The sequence below is a fragment of the Stegostoma tigrinum genome, chromosome 29 (assembly GCF_030684315.1).
Source record: "Stegostoma tigrinum isolate sSteTig4 chromosome 29, sSteTig4.hap1, whole genome shotgun sequence".
NCBI classification, from domain to species: domain Eukaryota; kingdom Metazoa; phylum Chordata; class Chondrichthyes; order Orectolobiformes; family Stegostomatidae; genus Stegostoma; species Stegostoma tigrinum.
Window position 1 is genome coordinate 28,864,336 of NC_081382.1, and position 23,335 is coordinate 28,887,670.

The 23,335-nt window shown below is 40.4% G+C and overlaps 1 protein-coding gene across 5 annotated transcripts in view; it reads left to right on the top strand.

Moving 5' to 3' along the window:
• zbtb34 (zinc finger and BTB domain containing 34) overlaps nucleotides 1-23,335 on the top strand; it is a 43,879-nt gene that overhangs the window by 13,945 nt on the left and 6,599 nt on the right. The window contains exon 1 of one of the 5 annotated variants that reach the window (XM_048559059.2): nucleotides 12,417-12,434. The exons of the other annotated variants lie outside the window; for them this stretch is intronic. The gene's annotated coding sequence lies outside the window, so the exon portion shown is untranslated. Of the gene's footprint in view, nucleotides 1-12,416; nucleotides 12,435-23,335 lie in introns of those variants that run through there. 5 annotated transcript variants of the gene reach the window in all.

Genomic DNA, 23,335 nt, shown 5'->3' on the forward strand with positions numbered 1-23,335 from the left:
CCGGCCAAGATCAACACTGTCCTAACTGCTGCCCGTGTCTAAAGTGTTTTAAGCTTGTCCTTTTCTCAGTAAAACTGACCTTGTAAGCGCGGTTTCCTCAAAGTACATAGCCATGAACATTTCATTTACAACGGAGAGCAAGAGTTTGCAGCTGGAAAAGCAGATTAACCTTGTTTTTCCCATTACATTGTGGTAGTATGCATGTTTTTGTTTGTATGTGCGAGCTTGGGTTTCGTTTTGTTGTCTTCATGTCCATTTGAAAAACATTTTGAGAAGGACGTTCATCAAAACAAAAGTCAAGGTAGAATTTTCGAGTGAAGTTACCATTGAGTTGTGCACTGGAAAATTAAGATTGTTCCCCACATCATCTTTGCTGTTTTGTATGTATTTTTCAGGCTAAGAAATTATCAATGTAGAGATTTCATTTTTGTCATTATGGAAGCACTCGTGATTGTCTCAAATCAAGATGGATGTTTATTGTTTTTATCTGAAGTCCTTTTACATTAGCTTTCAAAATATACTCATGCCGTTTCCTGTGACCTCGTTGACATTGTTTTTGCATTGTTCATAGCTGAACTTTCAGAATCCTGATTAGCACTATAGAACATTTGTAGTATGGAACAAGCACTTTGCCAGCAAAATTTTGATGGGATGTTGCCTTTGCATTCTACATCTCATTTAATCTCACTTTTTTATTCTTCTGCATCATAGAATAATGCAACACAGATGATGTTCTTTAATCCTTTTTTCCTCTGATCCCAAGACAACAATACCACTTTGATTTGAAATTGAGTTATTCAGAATCAAACTGATAATTTCAGCATGGTGATAACATTCTGAAATCAGTTCAGTACAGTGACAACTGTAGCAGCTCTCCACCTTTTATCTAGAAAAATCCAAGTCAGTGGTCACTTTGTTTGAAAACTGGGATTGTTTTTGATTACATATCTCTAGTCACATAGTAAATACTGCAAGCTGTAGCCTGAGCCACCATTTTGATTGACTTCAGATGTATTAGCTATTTAACCCTGTGTGTTTTTTTTTATTGCACATACTTGAAAGAAGGGGAATTATAATCCATCAAACTTCTGTGCCTTAGTTTTCTTTTTTTAAAATTGGTTTGTTTTAGTTTACCTGTATTTTACTTGCTCGCTGCTTTTAAGTAGATTCTAGTATTTTGTCATATTTGAACTTTGTTTCCTTTATCCATAACATTTGTATTCTGGAGAAGTATGGTCATAAACTTATACCTTTGGCATCGTTATGCTGCAGACAATGTTTTGTTGAATTGAGCAGTTTATACTCTCAATTTCCTGCACAGTAAGCTCCATGATTAAACATTGCTAATTTAGTGAGGTCCGGTGAGAAGTCTAATGCTTCATGGTGTGGATAAGTTTGAATGAGGTACTGCATGTTGTCTGTTCCTGTACAACGTAAGACGTCATGTTGCAGTGTAGCGTTGAGCATGTTCCAAGGACTTGCAGAAAGAGAAATTGGAAAGATGTAGAAGGAAATTATACTGAGATTACAAATTAAATGTACACTTAAATTTGTAACTACATAATATTTTAAAAGAAACCTACAGATGTTTGTGTCTGGCATAAAGTTTGAGATTATGAATCTGTGGAATTCAAGTTTTCATATTTCCATAAATTTGTAGATATGGAAGTGAGCTGACTGTGGGTGAGGGGCAGGCTTCCTTACAAAATCTGAGTAATTTGGTGACAAACTGGCAGCCGTGTGGCTACGTTTTGAGAAGGATCAACAGAAGTTTTAAGGTCTAGTCCCTGAAATGTTGTTTTGAGTTGGGAAATAGCTTTGCTCACTTGAACAAAAGAGTGAATATAAATCTTGAGGTTCCCTTAACCTAGTTTCTCTCCCTATTTTTTCTCCTCCTGCCTTCTGTGAGATCATCTTTTCCTTGAGACAAATTTCTTGCTCACAACCTTAATCACATTAAATTCCCGACCACACACTTTCCTTCCTAGCTAGTCTCCTTGTTAGATGACACCATAAATAGACCTCCCTCCAACCTCCTTACAAATCTGTCATTATCACCTGCATTTTGAAAAAATAAACACGACCTTCATCTTGCAAATTACTCTGTAGCTCCATAATCACATGCCTTTGAAACACTTGAGTGTGGTGTCTGCTCCAAGATCATGCTTCTCTTTTTTATAACATAATATATAAATCCCTCTGCTTGGGCACTGAAATGGTCCTAAGTTAAGGCACAGATAAAGCAGCCTCTGACATGGCTGGCTTTGACGTCTCCTGTGAGTCCACAGTTGCCTCAACAGTTTGTCTGACGTACTGTGCTGAATTATTGGATTACTTCCTGGCTGGCCTGTTATCATCCACTCTTCATAAACTTGACCACATCCACAGCTCTGCTGCCTGAATCGGTATCTTAACCGGTGGAAATTTGCCCTGTATTCACTGACCTGTCAGCCACCTGTTCACCAACACTCCAGTTTTTAAAAAAATCACATGGTTATGCTGAATTCTCTAGCCTCTTCCAACTAGCAGAATGCTTGTATTCCTTACTCCATTCACACTCTGTTACCTGTCATGTTTCCAACCATCTAGGCCCTAAGATCTAAAGTCCTCTACCTCTGCGTTTCATCCTTTGACACTTTCCTTGAAACCTGCCTTTTTGAGGATCCTTTAGCCACCCCGCCTAATATCCTCTTTGGCACTGTGTCACTTGCTGACCCCTGTGATATCCTTTTGATGCTGGTCATTGCTGTTGTAATTTTGTCACTCTTTGAAAGTACAGTGTCAATTTGGAAATAGAGGGAAAAAAAAATTCCTTTCTGAATTATCTAATCATAAAGCCAAGAGCTCAGCTCACGTAGTTGATGTGGACCCTCAATTCTGCAATTTGATTATTGCCTAAATTCTCTGAAGTATCTGTTACCATTTACTATTTTTAAGCAATGCAAATCTGTTGTTATTGTCCTTAATTTTTGTAATGCCAGACTTTAATTTTCCTTTTCCATTTAATTTTTTTTAAAAATGGCTTAGGGTTGAAAAGTGTTGAATTTGGTGTAAGATCTGTTGGAAAAAAAAGTAAACATGTGATATTGCACCTGAAGTTTTAAAGTGGCGAATTACAGGAAGCTTCACAACTTGGGATAAAATTATCTCTCAGGAATTTTTCTGAAACATTCACAATGTCTCGCATTTGTAAATAAGGTTGAACCATTATAAATGAAATGTTGCTATGCAGTAATGTGATGAGGCTAATTATAGCAGTGATGAAGTGTGAAAGGCCTATAAGTCAAGAATGCCACGGGCCCAAGTCACACTATGAAACACTTTTTCTGGTCTGTTGTGCTGTCTTTTAATGGATGATCAATTTTAATGGAAATTTTTGTTTTTTCACTATTTTTAAAGATACTGCCCTGATAAAGATTTATCATTTATATAGGGCATTTCACGTTTTCAGAAGGTTCCCAAGGTGTTTCACAGCTTAATGAGGTATTTTTGAAATGGAGTCACTGTCCAAGAGAAATGCAGCAATCATTTGGGAAACAGCAAGCTCTAATAAATATGAATGAGATAAATGACCAGACAATCTATTCTTGTTGAAAGATAAATGTTAGCCAGATGACCCAGAAGTCCTTTACTCTACAGTAAATTGTGCCATAGGTTCTTTTAGGTCAAGCTGAAAAGACAGGCAGGACTTCAGTTTAATCTCTCTCCCAAAAGTCAGTGCAACAATCTTTCAGTACTCGCTGATTCTGGAATATGCTCCCAAGGCTGTAGTGGACCTTGAACTCTAAACATTCTTGACCAGTTGAAAGCAAAAACACCAACTGAAAATAATGTTAACTGTCAAAACACTTAAATCATGCTGTAAATAGGTTTCAGTACTGTTCACTTGTAAAATTAAATGAATAGTAGAAACAAATGTGCCTTCACTTTTTACAACATGCCCTAACTTCCATGTCTGTCAGATGTTCGAGTTCTGAGATACTGAACAGTTTGAGAGGGCATAAGCGTTGTGTATTAAATGCACTTCTGATAGAGATTGTTGGTAAGTTAGCCCTTCCTCGATTTTTGGTAATCCAGCTGAAAAGTGAGAGGGAACAGGCAAATTGATATTCTTTGCCCTAGTCAAATTGGAGCTTCCTGTTATGCCAAAATGTCTGGGACATCAGAATGATACTTGGGCTAGCTTTCATTTTAGGGAGCATTGTGACCTGGTGTTTATGCTTGAATGCAAGCCCAAGATCTTGAATTTGCGCATGTCAGATTTAAACTGTTTTCATATTCGTAAAGAAATTATCCCTTTTCCCACTGTACCACTTCTTGATGGCTGTTCGGTATGTCTTTACAATTTTTGAAGGGAAACTCAAAAATAGGTTCGAAATGGTTTCCTGTTGTGTAAGAATGTTTGTTCTGTACATTTTACATTATCTGCATTATATTCTTGCCAGCATTGTGCCAGTAGAAGTTTTTAATACAGCAAAAAGTAACTGAAGATCTAAATACTGGCTGACGAGACAGAATCTGGATCAGATTGGACTGTTTCTAACCAAGAGATAGTAAAAAGACATGTAAGAATACTGTTATGATTCCTAGATTGTCCAAAAGTGCAGAATACCTTTTAACTGGTTTGAATATTTCCTTTTTTTTGCATGGGAGGCCCAATAATCTACAAAGCATGGTAGTGATCTCTCACTTTGACTCAGTAAGATTGCAGAATGTTTTGCCATATGGGACATATTACCCAGCGTGAAAAATAATTTTTGAGGCAGTGTAGCGTTCCTCTTCACTTAATTTGTGTGGGCTTGAAGCTGAAATATTTCCCATACTTCCATAGATTGAACTTGTCCTAAGAGTTAGCAAGGATATTTTCCTATTAATTTTTCTCTGCCTCAACTGAATACCCTCTACAGTGAGCAATGCAAAAAACTAAACTCTGCATTTATCTTGTTCTGTGAAGTTCCTAATTCTGTCCATCAACACACAGTGGTATCAAGAATTAGGAGGCATAATCTCAGAATGAAGTGTCATTGATTTAAGAGATGAGAATTTCTTCTGTTAATAGCTATGAATCTTTGGAGTTCTGTACCCCAAAGAATAGTGGAGGCTGTCATTAAACATATTAAGGGTTGATAGACAGAGTTTTTAAAGTATTGGGGAACTGAGAGTTATGGGAAGCAGACAGGAGAATGATTGGTGTCAAGATCACACCAGCCATGATCTTGGTTCAAGGGGCTGTATGGCCTACTGCTGTTCATTCTTGTATGGTTGTATTGCTTGTTGAGCTGAAATTGGTCAGACTTCTGGGGTTTCTCAGTGGTCAATTCCAGTTCTCCAAAAGTGAGACCTAGCATCATTGGATGCTTGTTCATGCTTTCATGCCTAGGTTTTACCATTTTTACAAGGTGCACGCAAGAGGTGTACAACATGCATAAATACCAATAGTTGTTTTACGGCGGTAGCAAGTAAGTTAGTGATCGATCCTTGCTAAGACAGAGTCCAGGTAGTGTTGCAGCAATGGAGAAGATGTAACACTCTCTCAACTACCACTGCACAGCCTGAATTCTGGTGTCTGTTAGATCGATTAATAGTGATTAAAGTGCCATCAGCAAGGATAGTACAAAAGATGTCAGTTCCAGGTAGGAAAAAGGAAAGTGATTCGAGATCTTTTTGCCTTGCTAAAGTTGTGCAAATTGGGGCTGGATGAAGAAAGAATTAGGATCAACCTCTAACATAAACTAGCCCACTTATGCTTGTTATGAAAAATCAGTTGGAGTACTGCTGCTGGCAAGCTGTTATCAGTAAGGAATCAGTGATTTCAATGGAGAAAATTGATAAGGACTTTTTAAAAAAAGCATTAGAGTTGCATTTTTCCTAGTGTAGTTGCACATGGCCGTTGCTGATCATGCTAGTTTTGTCACTGAATAGTTTCAACCAGTCCTGTTTTCTTTACACAGTCTCCAATAAATACAGTTTGGACAGGTACACGTCTTCTTGTTTTTGCTGCATATCGGCAGATGTTTGCTTTAGGTTTCAGTTTAAGTTTACTGCATATTTTGACAACCAAGAAAGATATTTTGAGCATACACTGCTTTCTGAAACACAGTACTGTTTGCCACAACACAGCTTGTCACATGACTTCATAGATTACATTCATCTCATTCGGTGTTGCAGATATTACTCTCACTGTGCATAAGTTTTATCACAGATTTACAAGCAGCAAAGCATAACATTTAAACATGATAGGAAGATGCAGGGGATTCTTAATGTGAGTGTGTGAAGGTTTCATTGGAAAAGACAGACTTGGTTCTCACATTTCGCTTCAACTTCTGCTCCGTCCTTTTATTCTGACTACATCTCTGTGGTCCTCCATGATCACTCCTTAGCAAAGGCCGAATTTTGTTATCCCCCCTGAAATGAATTTTGAGCTTCACATGGCTGAGCTTTTCTTCAGTTGCCTCCATGATCACTTCTTTAGCCAGGACATTGCCCCACTATAGAACAAAACCTTTCACCCATTTTCAAATTAGGATTGAACATGGGCTTCAGTGTGGTCCTTTCCACACCTCTATCTTTTGTCTGGGGAGAACCACTGGCATGAAAGTGGCTGACAAAATTCTTCTGCTCCATATACTGACTTTTAACCACCTCCTCTTGTTCTCCCAGTTGTTTGATAAATTGACCTCTACTTTGTTGAGGTTGAAAACAACTTGCCTTCCTCTACCTCCCTTGAACCATGAATTATCTCCAGTCACTCTGCAGACTCTCACTGCGTACCTCTAACATTTGAACGCGTAGCCAGTTTGTGCTGCGGAGCGAAACCTGCAATGAGGATTCAGTTCTGAAGAAGGATACTACGCGAAACATTGACTTCTCCTTTTCCCCAGATGCTGCCTGGCTTGCTGCGTTCTTCCAGTCTCCTGTTTGTGTACCTTAGATTCGAGCATCTGCGGTATTTTTTGTCTCTAAACGGATTCAATTCCCTTACTGCCTTCTCAACTTCTCTCCTTGCCTGAACCTTAGGTTAAACACCAGTCATCTGTCTGAGTGAGCAGCCCTGTGGTTCTCTGGGACTTTGACTTTACCCAACTTACAAGCATAACAAGCTTGCAGAATAGGAGCAGAAACAGACCATTTGGATTCTCACCTTCTCCACCATTTCAGTAAGAAAATGGCTGATCTGTTGTTTGGAATTCCACATTCACAGCTACCTCAATAACTCCTGATTTCTATCCCTAACAATCTATCATTTCTGCCTTAAAAATATTCAATGAAGCTGCCTTTGCCATTGTCTGAGGCAGGTTTCAAAGTTCTGCAGTTCTGAGAGAAAAAGACTCTCCTTATCTCTGTTCTGTAGAGTGACCTAAAATTTAAAGCAGTGTCTCTAATTGTGGACTGATCCACGGAGGAAGCATCTTTTCCATGTCCACCTTGTCGAGATGGTCAGGATCTTAAAAAGATAAAGTCACTGCTGTCTATCAGACCATAGGGCTGCTCTGTGATTAAAGAGAGACAGCTGGGGTAGTTTAAGCAGAGGGTTACCACACCTCAGGTGAGGTTGAAAAGGAGAGTAACCTTAACCAGTTCAGGAATTGAACCCGTGTTGTTGGCCTTACTGTGCATTATAATCCAGCTGTCCAGCAAACTGAGTTGATACATGTCAGTCAAGTCATCGATCACTCTTCAATTCCAGTGGAAAGAAGCCTGCAAGTCCAAACTATCGCTGTATGAAAACCCACGCATTCCAGGAATCCATCTAGTCAATCTAGTAAGCAGCCTCCGATCTGCCTCCAATACAATACAATCCTTAAATTAATAAACCAAGACTACACACAGTATTCAAGATGTGATCACCCCAATTCTCCTTAAAACTGACGCAACATGTCCTTTCTTTTATGTTCAATTCCTCTTGCAATAATAGATGACATTGTATTAGCGTTCTAGATTGTGCATCATATCTGTAGACTAACTTTTTGTGATTCATACACCAGAATACCTTGGGAGGAGCTCCTCAGAACTCTGCCATCATTCTCTGTCTAAGTAATGTTTTTTTTCATTCTTCCTACCATCGTGAGCAACTTCACATTTTCCCACATTGTAACAGACTTCTGCCATCTCACGGAACCTGTATGTATTTCTTTGCAACTTCCTTATGTCTTCACAGCATATTTTCCTACCTTTCTTGGTGTTGACTGCAAATTTAGTATGCCTTTCCACCCCTCATCTAAGTATGGATGTAAATAGTAAAAGGTTGAGGCCCTGTTTGATACCTTTTGTCACATCTTGCCAATCAGATAAAGACCCATTTATACATCATCTACTTTCTGCCTGCCAGCCAGCCAACCAATCTTCTATCCATGCTAATGTGTAACCCCCAAAACTAGAGCCTTTATTTTTCACCATAGTCTTTGATGTGGCATCATTGCCTATGCTCCTGGAAATCCAAGTATAGTAAATGTGCAGGATCCCTTTATTCAAGTGTATGTTACTCCTTCAAAGAACTTAATGAATTTGTTAAATGTGATTTACCTTTGAACACATGCTGACTATTCTCAATTATCTTAAGGGTTTCTAAGGGTGCAGCTAAAATATGTATAATGATCAATTCTAACACCTTTCCCGTGACAGACATCAAGCCAACCAGCCTGTGTGGTTTCCTCTTTTCTACCCCCACTCTCAAGGGAAATCTCCTGAGATTTCGTGCACCTTTCTTATATTAGCGCAGGAAATGTAACACCTGCCTTTTCTGTTCCCCTCTTCTCACCGTTCAGGGCCCCAAACGCACCTTTTAGTTGAAAGCCGTAGTACTGTTGATGTCGTATGTTGCATTCCTTGCTCATGATGTAACCTCATCTACACTGGGAAACCTAATCACTAAACAGGCAATTGCTTTATGGAACATCCCTGTTCATTCTGCAAATGAGACCTTGATCTTCCTGTTATGTCATTTCAATTCTCTACTCAGTTCTCTCATTGACCTCCCTGTCCTTGGACTCCTTTATAATTCCAGGGAAGCTCAATGAACAGCACCGCCTTTTTCAGTTGGGCACTTTGCAACATTAGCTCACCATTAAATTCAACAATTTTGCAATGCAACCACAGCTCATGAGATTTTGGACTTCAGATGTTAATGCTTCACTTTTTTCTTTCAGTGCTGCTCTTTTGTATCATTACTTCTCCCATTATTGACTCCCCACACCTTTCTTAACTTTGTCCAGACATCCTTTTTGACATTGAATCCTGTTTTCGAGCCTATCACAGATTGTCCCTTTTGTTCTTGCTTCATCTCTCCCCTTTCATTGTCACTGTACTTAAAGACTGTGTTACACTTCAAACTTCTTCCACTTCTGATGAAAGGCCATTATTTCTGTTTTTCTCTCCACAGAGACTGTCTGACTTAAGTGTTTGCAGCTTTTTTCAGTTTTATTTCTGATTTCAAACCGCTTCAGTGTTTTGGTCTTGCACCAATAAAGAATCCTCTTTCTTTCAGTTGAAACAGAGCATTTACTTGCAGCGAATATGTGAAAATGACTACAATAGTGGCATTGTACATTGTGAAAAGTGGCTCATGGTCACATGAAATGTGGAGTATGCATTGTAATAGTCTGATCTGATTTCTAGTTTTAAGGCTATATGGTTAAGATGTGAAAATACCAATTTAATGTAGATTTCCATGCATATGTCATGTGCTGCTTTATTTAAATGCCATGGTGAGGTTCAAGAGCATTTAAGAGGTTGTGGACTTGGTGGAGAGTGCTGGTAAGAATACAAATTAATTGTGTACTTTTTTTTACTTTCACCAATTTCTGGATTTTTGACTGTAGCTGAGAGTTAGACAAGTTCATATTCCAGCTGTTCCGTGAATCATATCAAGAAGGTATCAACAAAAAACTCGGGGCTCTATAATTTTAACTTCACGGTATCAAAGGAATCCATTTTGTCTGTTGCATGTGGAAAGCACTATCCAATTTAGCATCCCAAACCAACCTTCTCTACCCCCCCTCCCACCATGACCCCGTAACACCACATTAATCCTCCAAGTACAAATTGAATTGCCTTTTTGAAAATTTCTATTAAATCTACTTTCACCTCCTTTTCAGATGATATATTTCAAATCATAATAGTTGGCCGAGTTCCCCTCAAGTTTTTTTGCCATTTACACAGGAGTGGCTTTGGAGTTGATATTTTTTATTCACATCAGTAAATGCCCAGAGACAAATGAAAGTGAGAAAACTAAATTTGGGTCAATGCAATGCATGAGAATGTTTCACAATCTTATTTGCAGATTGTTCTTCCAGGTTTTGACAGTATCCTGTGCAGCACAGCAATTGTAGGGGTTTTGGTTTTCCATCAGTTTTACTTCTGACTTCTAAGCGGTTCAAATTACTGCAGTCCCTGGTTCTAGGCATTGGATTCATTAATCAGGATGCAATGAAAAGACAGCAGACAAATGTTTGAGGGCAAGAGAATCTCTATTGACTTTTTTTTCAAAAAGTAGTACAATAAGACACTATTACGCAGACTGACAATGCACCGATACCACCTGTCTCTCACTATTAACTTAGTTGGGACTCTGGGATCTTGAATATATGCTCACCAGTCCCGGCGCAGTTTTTCCTTTTCTCCGTACTGTCTGCAAGCACGTTCACCATACCCCTGGACCGGGCCAATGGTTTTACCAATTGCAGGATCTCCCAAATCTTCAAACCATTCTCCAGGCCAGTTGTCTCATTGATATTTCCTTGTGGGCTAGAGTGGTTTAATTAGATTTCCAATGGTTAGAAGTGGTGTTAACAGTTTTAGCGATAGTAGGAACTGCAGATGCTGGAGAATCTGAGATAACAAGGTGTTGAGCTGGTTGAACACAGTAGGCCAAGCAGCGTCATGGGTTTGAATACCAGATGATAGTTACAGTAGCCTTCTTGGCTCCACGCTGTCTCCTTGGGTCAGAATCTTGTATAGGCTGTGTAACCAGAGGTGTGAAAGATGTTTGGGGCTGGATTCCTTTTCGTCCTCAGGTTAATTGTCTCAGATGCAAAGTTTTAATTGCAAATGCAAAATGTTTGATGGAGTCAATGTTCCCTACTAAACAGCCGTTTCCTTCTAATTGCATTCAAAATACGCAAACCCTCATGCACAGAGCATTCCCATCACCTGCTTGTGGTTTACACTTATTGTGGACCCAGCACAGTTTTAAAGGTTGTAAAAGTCCAAAGCTCCATCCACGTATTTCCAATGCTGGGGATTTCTGCGAAATATTATGCAAGTTGGCTGGTTCATCATTTCCACACAGTAGTAATTTAAGGTGACCTAGCACAAAAAAATTGGCTGTCTTTGAATTAGCAGAGAAATGTGCATTAACTGAGTATTTTTTTTGAAGAAGATCATTCAAGGACAATTAACAGCCGGAATTTAAGCATGGAAAATAGATAATTATTCACGTGATACGGCAAGTTTTGCATTGAGCATGGCTACAAATCAATAATTTGTTCACTTCCAGTTGTCAGGATTTATTTTATGCCAACATTTAAAATATTGTGCCAACTTTCCCGCTCTAATTTTACTGTCAGTTGTCACTGTCCAGTTATCTGTTCTGATCACTAGGTGGCTCTTCAGAGTAAATTTCTCATGTTTCTTTCACCTCTTCACCTTTTAAGAGCTTATTTTTGTAATTGACTGGGCAATGCTACGGTCTATTCACTTTTTTAACACAAGTATTTGTTTCATAGAAAAGATAAGGAAAAGGGCATTACAATGGTGAAAACTACTAATTAGGTATTTAATTTTTGCACGAATGTGTGTGAATGGATTTGTAGATAAGGAATTAAAAATCGGGGAAAAAGATGTGAACACAAGGCACCAGGTTTTTTTAGGGTGCTAAAACATGTTAATCAGAGGTTTTCAGCACCAACCATTAAAGCATCCTTAGTTGTGACCGAGGCCCAGAGGATTGTCAAAATAACAACATTCAAAACAAATGTCAGAACACTCTTCCGACACTCTGTTTAATATGGTATTTGTTAAGCTTCTGGGATCCAAGTGTGGGGAAAAAATTAATTCTTATCTAGAAATGTGGATTAATTAGGGGTGACTACCATAAATTTGACAAAGGAAAGTAATGTTCAGCCAGTTTAATCGAGTTATTTGAGGAAATAACAAGTATATTGATAAAGGAAGTGAAGCTGTTTCAGAGAACATTTGTTAAGAGAAGGCTTGTTTGTTTAATGATGCTTGAACACGTGCTTTTAAGGAAAATCTAGCAACAAGGTTGAGAGGAAATGATTTGAAGAAGAGTGGTGATTTAATGCACTGAAGGGATTTAAGTCGTTTTCCTGTTATTTCTAAGATCGTTATTCAGTAAACATTTGTATTTCAGATTTTTTTCAAAGCAAGACTGACTGCCTATGGAGAAGTAAGATCTGAGATGAAATTTAATGCAAGTAAGAAAAGAGAATGATACATACAGTATGTGGTTTGAAAGAACCGGTGACTTGGGGTTTAGGTAGCCCAAGTCTTCAATATATAAGGCATTTGAATCTTTAAAAAGCATATATTCTATAAATGGGACAAAGGGATGCAAAAACAACAGAAGTCAATATGAACTTGTCATGTACTTATTTGTACAAGTTAGAACATCGTCCAGTTTTAGGTGCCCTACTTTTGTAAGGACGTCAAGCCCACAGAGAAGATACATCAGTCTTTCATTATGAGGAAATGCAAGAGAAACCAGGGCTCCTTTTATCCATAAAGATGATTAAGAGGACGTCTGATAAATGCTAAAACTTGTATAGTTTTGCTAAAGTAAACAGAAAAAAAACTATTGCCGCTGGTCAAACATCAGTAGCTAGATTGCTCGACATGCTTGAATGCTGTCATGTTTTGTGTTCAGGATCATTGCCAAAGGAAAGTTCTGTATGGAAGATTGTGAGGAAATAGCAACAAAAGTAGAAGCAGAATCTACGCTATATTTTAAAGGTGTAAATATTTGAAAAGAAAAATGTGAAAATATATGGAATGGGTAGGGGAATTGCAATGTGCACAGATCTTTCATAGAGCTGGTGTTAGATGGGCTCCTTGTCTTAAATCTGATTTTGTGTAAACTATGGCAAACATGTTTTTTAATAGTAAAAAATAAAATTATTTTCTTCATTACAGCTTATATAACTAAATACTACCAAAAAAAACAAGCGTAATTTCTATTATTGAACTCATGAAAATTGTCATCAGAAACCACCTTTTTAATAACTCATGACATAAATCATCTATCTTGAAACATGGATCTAACTTTGAATCCCAATCATGCCATTCTCTGTTTGGTTTTACAATATAGATGAATTCTGGGTAATAATTAGAAAATTTAACTGTGTTCCTAAAGATTGCCTTTTTTTCTGTTTCTGAGGACTGTGATCACAGTTAATGTGTGTACTTTTCATGACTCATGTCAAGGGGATTAATAACTTAAAACAATTAAAACTTTCATGATTTAAAAAACCAGTTACTTGGACAGAGTTGAATGAATGGGGATGCAGCACCTTTTGTCCCCAAACATGGCTTTCATATGATAAGTGTAACAATAAATTAACTGGTGTAGTGACTTTGCTACATATGTTTTAAATGTAGGCCTTTATGCACAATTATCTGTTTTCTTTTCATTTTGTTTCAATGAAATCTTCATTCACCTACCTTATTCTTAAGGTACTGGTTACAGTTCCACGGGTGAGCATTGACATGCTGTTAAACAATGGAGGCACCAATACCAAGTCTGATCAAGTCCTTCTAAGGCATAGCAGAAGCTCGGAAGCAGGGCGGCTGTAACTGTGTCACTTAAATATTAGACTAATTTGACCCGTTTTCAGCAGTGCAGATATTGTGAAGCTGGCTGCATGTTAAATGTAATACTAAGTAAAACTGTCTACAGCACTCGTCTCAAGGCACTGAAGCAGTACCATTAACCTTGCCTGTGGAAGATCCTATGAATCGGCAGGGAAGATGGACAGGCTAATACCAGTGTCTGCAAGCAGGCCAACACCACCAGCCTTGAGGCACTGACTACCCTTGTTTGACTGTAATGGGCTGAGCACGTCTTCCATATGATTGACACAAGACTCCTCAAGCAAGTGCTGTACCCCCATCTCCAAAACGGCAGGTGAGCTGCACGTGGACAGAGGAGTCACTTCAGTGATACCCTCGAAGTCTCCCCGGTAAAGTGCAGCATTCTCGCAGACACCTGGGAAATCTCTGGCCCGAGACGACCCAAAGTGGAGGAGGAGCGTCCAGGAAGGTGTTGAGCACCTTTGCAACCAGGAAAAACTAGAGTCCAAGCAATAACAGTACAAAGAGCACCCTGCCGCACCAACACCCCACCAACCAGTTCCCATAACCACCTTCTGCCCCAAGTGTAACAGCCTGCGGAAGCCACATTGGCCTGCACAGCCAATTATGATTCATCTTGAGAGTGGAAGAGTCAAACACTAGGGACCACCGATGAATGAATAAAAAGAACCAAATCATTGTTTGAGCATGAAGTAAGCTGGTTACTTTAAAAACAATTTATTTATGGAAAGTTCATTTTTTCCCCAATTTTCTCTCTACCTTCTGTTTCTCATTACATTTGTTATTAACTTGAGTGATCATTCTCTGTGAGGCCAATTAAATGAGAATTGGTAAACTGCTGGATTGTGGGTGTAGTTAGAGGCCAAACACCCAAATTCCATATACATATTTCAGTCAGGGGCCCTGATAGTTGTCAACAAATGAAACCTTGGTTGAGTTTGTTCTCCATCTCCTTTTGTCAGGAGCATTTAGACACTTCTGGTAGACTTAAGTAGCATACCCACTAAGATAAGCTAAGCCAGAGAATGTGAGGTTTTGAATGAGATCTTTGATCTTTGTGGCCAACTAACATACTAGGTGAGGCTGGTAACCACTGAGGTATCAAAAAAGAGCCATAAGATAAGATTTAGGAGAAGAATTAGGCTGTTTAACCTGTTGAGTCAGCTCTGCCATTTGATCATGGCTGATATGTTTCTCAAACCACTTATCTGGCCTTCTCCCCGTAACTTTTGATTCTATTACCAATCAAGAACATATCTATCTCTGCCTCAAATATTCTCAATGACTTGACTTCCACAGCCTTCTGTGGCAGTGAGTTCCACAGATTCACCACTCTGGCTAAAGAAATTCCTTCTCATCGCATTTCTAAAACATCGTCCCTTCACTCTGAGGCTGTGTTCTTTGGTCTTAGTCTCTCTTACTGATGGAAGCATCCACTCAATCCATGCCCCTCAGTATTCTTTAAGTTTCAATCAGATCTGCCCTCTAAACTCTGAAGTGTAGATCCAGAGCCCTCAACTGCTCCCCATGTGTCAAACTCTTCATCTCCAGGATCATTCTTGGAAATCTCCTCTGGATCCCCTCCAGTGTCAGCATCCTTCCTTAGATTAGGAACCCAAAGCTATTCTTAATATTCCAGGTGGACCGGGCCTTACAAAGCCTCAGCAGTACATTTCTGCTGTTGTATTCTAGCTCACTTGAAATGAGTGCTAGCATCACATTTGTGTTCTTAACTGCCAGGTGAACCTGTAGGTTAACCTCGAGAGTCCTGACCGAGTTTCATCATGCTTTCGATTTCAGGACACTATTTCTAAATGAGGGAAGACTATGCTTCTATTCTTCCTACCAAAATGCATAACGTCACATTTAAATCAGCTAACCTTCAATCTGTGCTGGGACCTCGGCCGTGACACTGTTGGCTTTTATGTTATTGAGCAGCCTCCTGTGCAGCACCTCATCAAAAGCCTTCTGGAAATCCATATGGATGTCTGATGAAGGGGCTAGGCCCGAAACGTCAGCTTTTGTGCTCCTGAGATGCTGCTTGGCCTGCTGTGTTCATCCAGCTCCACACTTTGTTATCTTGGATCAGGTCCACTGGCTCCTCTTTGTCTAACTTCCTTGAGGGATTCTAACAGGTTTGTCAGGCATGACCTCCCATTGACAAAGCTGTGCTGACTCAGCCCTATTTTACCATGCACTTCCAAACACTCCACAATCTCATCCTTAATCAAGGAACTGAAGTCAAGCTAATCAGCCTGTGGTAAACCAAGTTGATACTTTAGTAGTTTGCTTAATTATAGTGGTACTGTGCTGTGAATGTACTGCATTTGGATTTCCGTTCTGTTGTGTTTGCCCCTTATTGAGCTGTAATGGTCTACTGGGTTGGAGTGGGAGAGGAACAGGAAATTGCTAATTCAGGAGATCAGATCAAATGGCAGGTTAGCCTGTGGCCAATTATTAACTGCATGTCATTTTAAAATTAAAGGTAAAAGAAGTATGAGGAAATTGTTTGGTTTTTTAAAAGTGACGACTATGCAATATTTGTTTAATTTCAAGACAGAATTTGATGCAATTAAATCAGTTTGATTTCTCGCTGCAATAACATAACATGATATTCGAACAGACTTTAAACTGAAGTTGGAAATATGTTTCTGCTGACTGATGTGTCTCGCTGGAGAAGCACTGTATTGTCCTTTGTCCATCTTATTTTTTGCCTGTTTAGTTTCTAGAATTGGTAATCCATCCCACATCAACACCTCTGCCTACTCGTTGTAATTTCTTGTTTGGAAACACAGGTCTCTTTCAAGTTTTTCATCTAATGCTGGCCAGATGGCACTAAAATAAGTGGGAAATAAGTTGCAATAACACAAGCAAGAGTGGGAGAAAAGGCCAAAATTTGACAGATGCAGTTTTACATACATGTGTGAGGGTATCTCTGTTCTGCAGAAAAGAAAAGCAACTTGAGAATGAAGAGAAACTTCAGAGTGCTTTGGTGCAGAGGAATCTGGGTGTCCACATGCATGATTCACAGAAAAGAAGGAAGGCAAATGGAGTTTTTGCATTTATTACAAAGGAATAGTATGAAAGTAAAAGCTGGAACTGTAAGTCATCGGTGAGACCACATTTGGAGTATTGCCTACAGTTTTGCTCCCTTGATTTGAGGAGTTGTATTGGATGCAGATTAGAGAAGATTAATTAGATTGATTCCAGAGGTGAGGATTTGTCTTACATGGAGAGTTTGAGAAATTTAGACCTATGCTCTACAGTTTAGAAGAATGAGAGGAAATTAATTGACGTATATAAAGGGGATTGACATTGGTAGAATGGAAGTTTCTTGTGAAGAAATCTACAATTAGAGATCATTGTTTAAGGATAAGGGAGAGCACATTTCATTCAGAGATGAGAAATTACTTCTCAAAGAGCCGTGAATCTGTGGAATTCACTATCGCAGCATGGATGCCGAGGTATTGAGTAAAACTAAAGAGGTGATGAGTTGGAGAGTTATGGTGAGAGGGCAGGAAAGTGGAGTTGAGACTGAAATAAGATCAACCATGATTATATTGAGTGGCGGAATCAGCTCAAGGGGCTGAGTTGTCTACTCCTGCTTAGTTCCTATGTTCTTAAGTGCAGTGTTAAAGACATTCTTAATTATCTCTATTTCAAGGAAAGTATTGCCATAAGGTGCTTTTGATTTATGCTTATTGTATGATACTGCATCTTCATCTGGACACCTTCCCCATGTCTCCATTTTGTGTTGTTCCCAGTTGCTAATGTGTCTTGTTTTGCTGATGATATTTAGCTAGTTTTGAATGTGACAGTGAAACACAGGCCGCAAACAGATATGTGAAAATTAAATAAGTGGGGAACAAGGTGACAGATGGAGCATGATGTGAACCAGTGTGAAGTTATTCAGTTTCTGGTCAGAATTGAAAAGAAAGCTGTAAAATATATTTGGAAGGATTTGGTGCATTTGTACAATAAGCACAAGGCATGCAGATATAGCAAGCAGTTAGGAAGACACATGGCATGTTGGTTTTATAATAAAGGCATTGGATTACGAGAATATGGAAGTCTTGCTGCAATTGTACAAAATTTTTGTTCGGCCATACTTGGAGCCTCCATATCTAACGAAAGTTGTACTTTGGAGGTGAGACAGTGAAAATTCAGAGGTTACAAGGATGTGAGAGTTGTCTTATGATTTAATATAAGTAACTGGGCATAGACTTAGTAGAGTATATAAGAATAAAGGATAACGTCATAAGATTCTGAAGTGGCTTGTCAGGTTATGTACGTAGGTTGCTTCCTTAGCTGAGGAAACTAGGAAAAGTGAGTATGGCTTAGAATAAGGGGCCAATCATTTAGGACTGAGATGAGAAATGAGAAATTGAGGTTATGAATCTTGAGAACCCTCTTCCCAAGACGGTTGGGGATGCGGCTGAGATACAGATTATTGGCTTTCAGGAGATCAAGGGATATGAGCGGTGATGAGAATAGAGTCTTAGATTTCCTACAGAGTGGAAACAGGCCCTTTGGCCCACGAGTCCACACCAATCCTCAGACCATCCCCCTATAACCCATCGAATCTACTCATCCCTGATCACTGGGGGCAATGTAGCATGGTCAATCCACTTAGCCTGCACATCTTTGAACTGCGGGAGAAACCAGAGCACCCAGAGGAAACCCATCCGTACGTGGGGAGAACGTGCAAACTTCACACACACAGTCGGCCAAGAGTGGATTTAAACCCAGGCCCCTGGTACTGTGAGGCAGCGGTGTCAACCACCCTAAACTGAAGCAGAAGATCAACCGTGGCCATATTGGATGATGGCGCACACTTTGAGGGGTACGTTCCCACTTCTGCTTTTTCAAAGAAAACTCAGTGAGATGGTATCAAGAATGATAGTCTTCAATTATGTGAAAACTCTGGAGAAATGTTGATTCGAGACTGATTTGTGGATTTTAAGGGGTATGGAGATAGTGAGAGAATTAAAGTAGACAACCTACCGTGACCGTACTGAAAAGTGGAGCAGGCGTGAAGGGCCATGTGGTTTAGTCTTGCATTTATTTATGTTCTTTTTACCTTATGCTTCACCTTTTGCCAGTGCCCACTTGTGCAGTTGATTTTGATAGTGTTTTTTTTAAAAGCCCTTCAAACTAATACTGTCTGAGAACAAAGTCAGACTTGAATCAAAACTGAAAGACCTGCGGATGCTGGAAATCAGAAATGAAAACAAATTGCGGGAAAAGTTAGCAGGTCCGGTAGCATCTGTGGAGAGAGATCAGGGTTAATGTTTCAGATTGAGTGACTGTTCTTCAGAATATGAACTTAAATCTCTATGCAATGAGTAAAAACTGTACAAAACGGGAGCATTTTCTAGATAGTACAGATTTGCCGAGGGGAAAATGAATGGCCAAAAGTGAAATTGTTGTATTTAATTTGGAAGAACTGCCTGCCAGGCCACTTTAACTTGACTTGAGATCGCTTTGTACAATTCACTTGGACCCTGATTGCTGGTGCACAACATTTTCCTCTGTATAGGTATATTCTAGCTAGCAAATACCTTACGTAATGTAATCTTTGTACCTTTCTGTGGAAATAGTAAACTTTCAGAATCGACCTATTTCAGTTGGGATGTTTATTTGTAAGAGAAATTATGTAAAATATTTTGCTGCAGTTGAACAAAACAGAGACTTAAAGTACAGATAGAAGGAACTGCTGATGCTGGAGAATCTGAGATAACACGGTGTGAAGTTGGATGAGCAGGAAAGTTGACGTTTCGGGTCGAGACCCTTCTTCAGAAATGGCGGGAGGGAAGGGGATTCTGAAATAAATAGGGAGAGAGGGAGGCGAATAGAAGATGGATAAAGGAGAAGATAGGGTGAGAGGAGGCAGACAGGTCAAAGAGGCAGTTTAGAGCCAGTGAAGGTGAATGTAGGTGGGGAGTTAGGGAGGGGATAAGTCGGTCGGGTCAAGGAGGCGGGTTGAAGTTAGTAGGTAAGGGATGGCTGTGGGGCTTGAGATGGGAGGAATGGTTAGGGAGGTGGCGACTAGCTGGGGTGGTTTTGGGATGCAGTTGGGGAAGGGGAGATTTTGAAACTTGTGAAGTCCACATTGATACCCCTGGGCTGCAGGGTTCCCAAGCGAAATATGAGATGCTGTTCCTGCATCTTTCGGGTGGTGTTATTGTGGCAATGCAGGAGGCCCAGGATGGACATTTCATCCGAGGAGTGTGGGCTGGGGGTGGGGCAGGAGGAGAATTGAAATGGTTCGCGACTGGGAGGTGTAGTTGTTTGTTGCGAACTAAGCGTAGGTCTTCCGCAAAGCGGTCCCCAAGCCTCCGCTTAGTTTCCCTGATGTAGAGGAGGCCACACAGGAACAGCAGATACATTAACAGATCTCAGGTGAACATCTGTTTGATGTGGAAGGTCGTCTTAGGGCCTGGGATGGGGCTGAGGGAGGAGGTATAGGGGCAGGTGTAGCACTTGATTCAGATTCAGGGAAAAGTGCCAGGGGTGGTGGGGCTGGAGTGGAACGGACAAGGGAGCCACGGAGAGAGCGGTCCCTCCGGAATGCACGTAAGGGTGGGGGAGGGAAAAATGTCTTTGGTAGTGGGGTCAGATTGCAGATGGCAGCAATGTCAGAGGATGATGCATTGGATTTGGAGGTTGTTGAGGTGGTTCGTGAGGGCAAGGGACATTATGTTTTGGTTATTATTGCGAGTAGGGGGTGTGAGGGATGAGTTGCAGGAAATGCGGGAGACACAGTCGAGGGCATTTTCGATCACTGCTGAGGGGAAGTTGCGGTCTTTGAAAAAAGAGGACAACTGGGATATTCAGTAGTGGAATGCCTCATCTCTGGAATAGGGAATAGCCTTCTTACAGGAAGATGGGTGAAAGGAGTATTATTCTAGGTAGTTGTGGGTGTCGGTAGGGTTAAGATGGATATCAGCTTCCAGGTGGATGCCAGAGATGGAGACAGGGAGGTCCAGGAAGGAAAGAGAGGTATCAGATGGTCCAGGTGAATTTGAGGTTGGGGTGGAAGATGTTAGAAAAGTGGATGAACTATTCTAGCTCCTTGTGGGAGCACAAGGCGGCACCGAAACAGATATCAATGTAATGGAGGAAGAGATGGGGGATAGGGCCAGTGTAGCTTTGGAAGAGGGATTGTTCCACGTATCCTACAAAGAGGCAGGCATAGCTTGGGCCCATGCGGGTTCCCATGGCCACCCATTTTGTCGGGAGGAATTGAAAGAGAAGTTGTTGAGGGTGAGGATGAGTTTGGATAAGCGGATGAGGGTGTCGCTGGAGGGGGACTGATCGGGCTTGCGGGACAGGAAGAGTGGAGGGCCTTTAGGCCATCTGCATGGGGAATGCAGGTGTATAGGGACTTTCCGTCCGTGGTAAAAATGAGGTGTTAGGGACCGGGAAATTGGAAGTTGAGGAGGAGGGGAGCGTGGGTAGGTGGGGAGTTCCTGGACCAAGGAGGAGAAAATGGATTCGAGATAGGTGGAGCTAAATTTGGTGCGGCAGGAGCAAGCGGGGACAATGGGTCGACCAGGGCAGTCAAGTTTGCAGATTTTGGAAAGGAGAAAGAAGCAGGCGGCGCGGGTGTGGGAGAGACCTGGGTGGTTGGGTTGGGTCGGGAACAGCATCTCATATTTTGCTTGGGAGCCCTGATACCCTTGGGCTGCAATGTGGCTTCAAACGGGCTTCAAAATCTCTCCTCCCCCGACCACATCCCAAAACTAGCCCAGCTAGTCCCCACTTCCCTAACCATTCCTCCCACTCCTAACTCCTACCCACTAACCTCATCCCACCTCCTTGACCTGTCCGTCCTCCCTGAACTGACCTATCCCCTCCCTAACTCCCCACCTACATTCACGTTCACTGGCTCTAACCCCACCTCTTTGACCTGTCTGTCTCCTCTCACCCTGTCTTCTCCTTTATCCATCTTCTATCTGCCTCCCCCTCTCTGTTTATTTCAGAATCACTCTTCCTCTCTCCCCCACCCCGCTCCAATTTCTGAAGAAGGGTCTCGACCCAAAACATCAACTTTCCCGCTCCTCTGCTGCTTGGCCTTCTGTGTTCATCCAGTTTCACACCGTGCTGTATCAGAGACTTAAAGTAGTACTGCCTTTAGCAGTCAAGATTTCTTAAAGGCTGTGGTTAGATTTTAGGTTTGCTGCTGGTGATGCATTTGTAGAATGCTGATGTTAAGTATGTGCTTAGGTTTATTTGATGTCTTGTGCACTTCTTGGATAGCATAGTTTTGTGGTTCTTATTTAAATATTTAGTTGAAATAATCATTGGCGCAGGTATGCTTTAAAGGTAAAATAGCCATAGTCCTACCAAACTGTGGGGCTGCTATCTCATTAGGTGGTGTTTTAGCCTGAGAGTCTCCATGCCTCTGGGACAGGGGAAAGGTTTGGAAGGCAAGTCTTCATAGTAACCCCTGCTGTTCGCGATTCTTTGCATCGCAAACCATCTGAGCTAATTAAGCTAAAAGGGGACGTGGTAGCCTGGTGGTATTATTGCTGGACTTTAAATCCAGAGACCCAGGTAATGTTGGGGGACCAGGTTTGAATCCCACCACAGCAGATGGAATTTGAATTCAGTAAAATCTGGAATTGAGTCTAATAATAACCATGAATTCATTGTTAGCTGTTGGGAGAAAATACCCATCTGTTTCACTAGCGACCTTTAGGGAGGGAAACTGTCATACTTATCTGGACTGGCCTGCATGTGACTCCAGACCCACATCAATGTGGTTGACTGAAACTACCCTTTGGGTATTTAAGGATGGGCAATAAATGCTGGCCTAGCCAGCAACACCCGCATCCCATGAATGAATAAATGAATAAAAATAAAAGGACCCTTTGGGTATCCGAACTGCAGCCTGTATAAAGGATGCCTCTCTTTTCTGAATACCTTATACAGAAAAGAATCTAATCCTGGTTATCCTGTCTCAATGCCCTGAAGGCACAAGAAACCAGTGTTAATTGCACTGTCAATAAAATACAAGTCTGAACCATTCCTGATTCTAAAGTAGCCAAAATTTACATTATACTTCACTTTGTAATGCCGCGGCTTAAAAAGGTGCCATATGACAAACCTAATTTGAACCATGCTGTATTTATAAAATACCAAAATTACTTTGTGACGTTATAAATCTTCAGAATACTTCCTCACTCAAATATCCACAGTTTTTTTGGATTTGGGGGAAATAAGCAGAAAGAACTTGCAGCAAAAGTGGCCATTGTTCATTTGTAAAGATACCTTCACCTTGTATTTAAGCTGTAATCATAGAACATTTAACAGTAAAATCATTTTTGCTTGCAAGTTGAAAAAGATGGATTAAATATTCTGAAAAAATAATATTTTCAGTTTCTTTCTGGATTTTGTGTTGCATGTACATTGACATTTGTTCATTTCTTTTAAACATATACATTTTCTTCAAGCTTCTTTCTTGAAATTAATCTGGTCTTGTGCATTCTTTTTTGTAATGCTA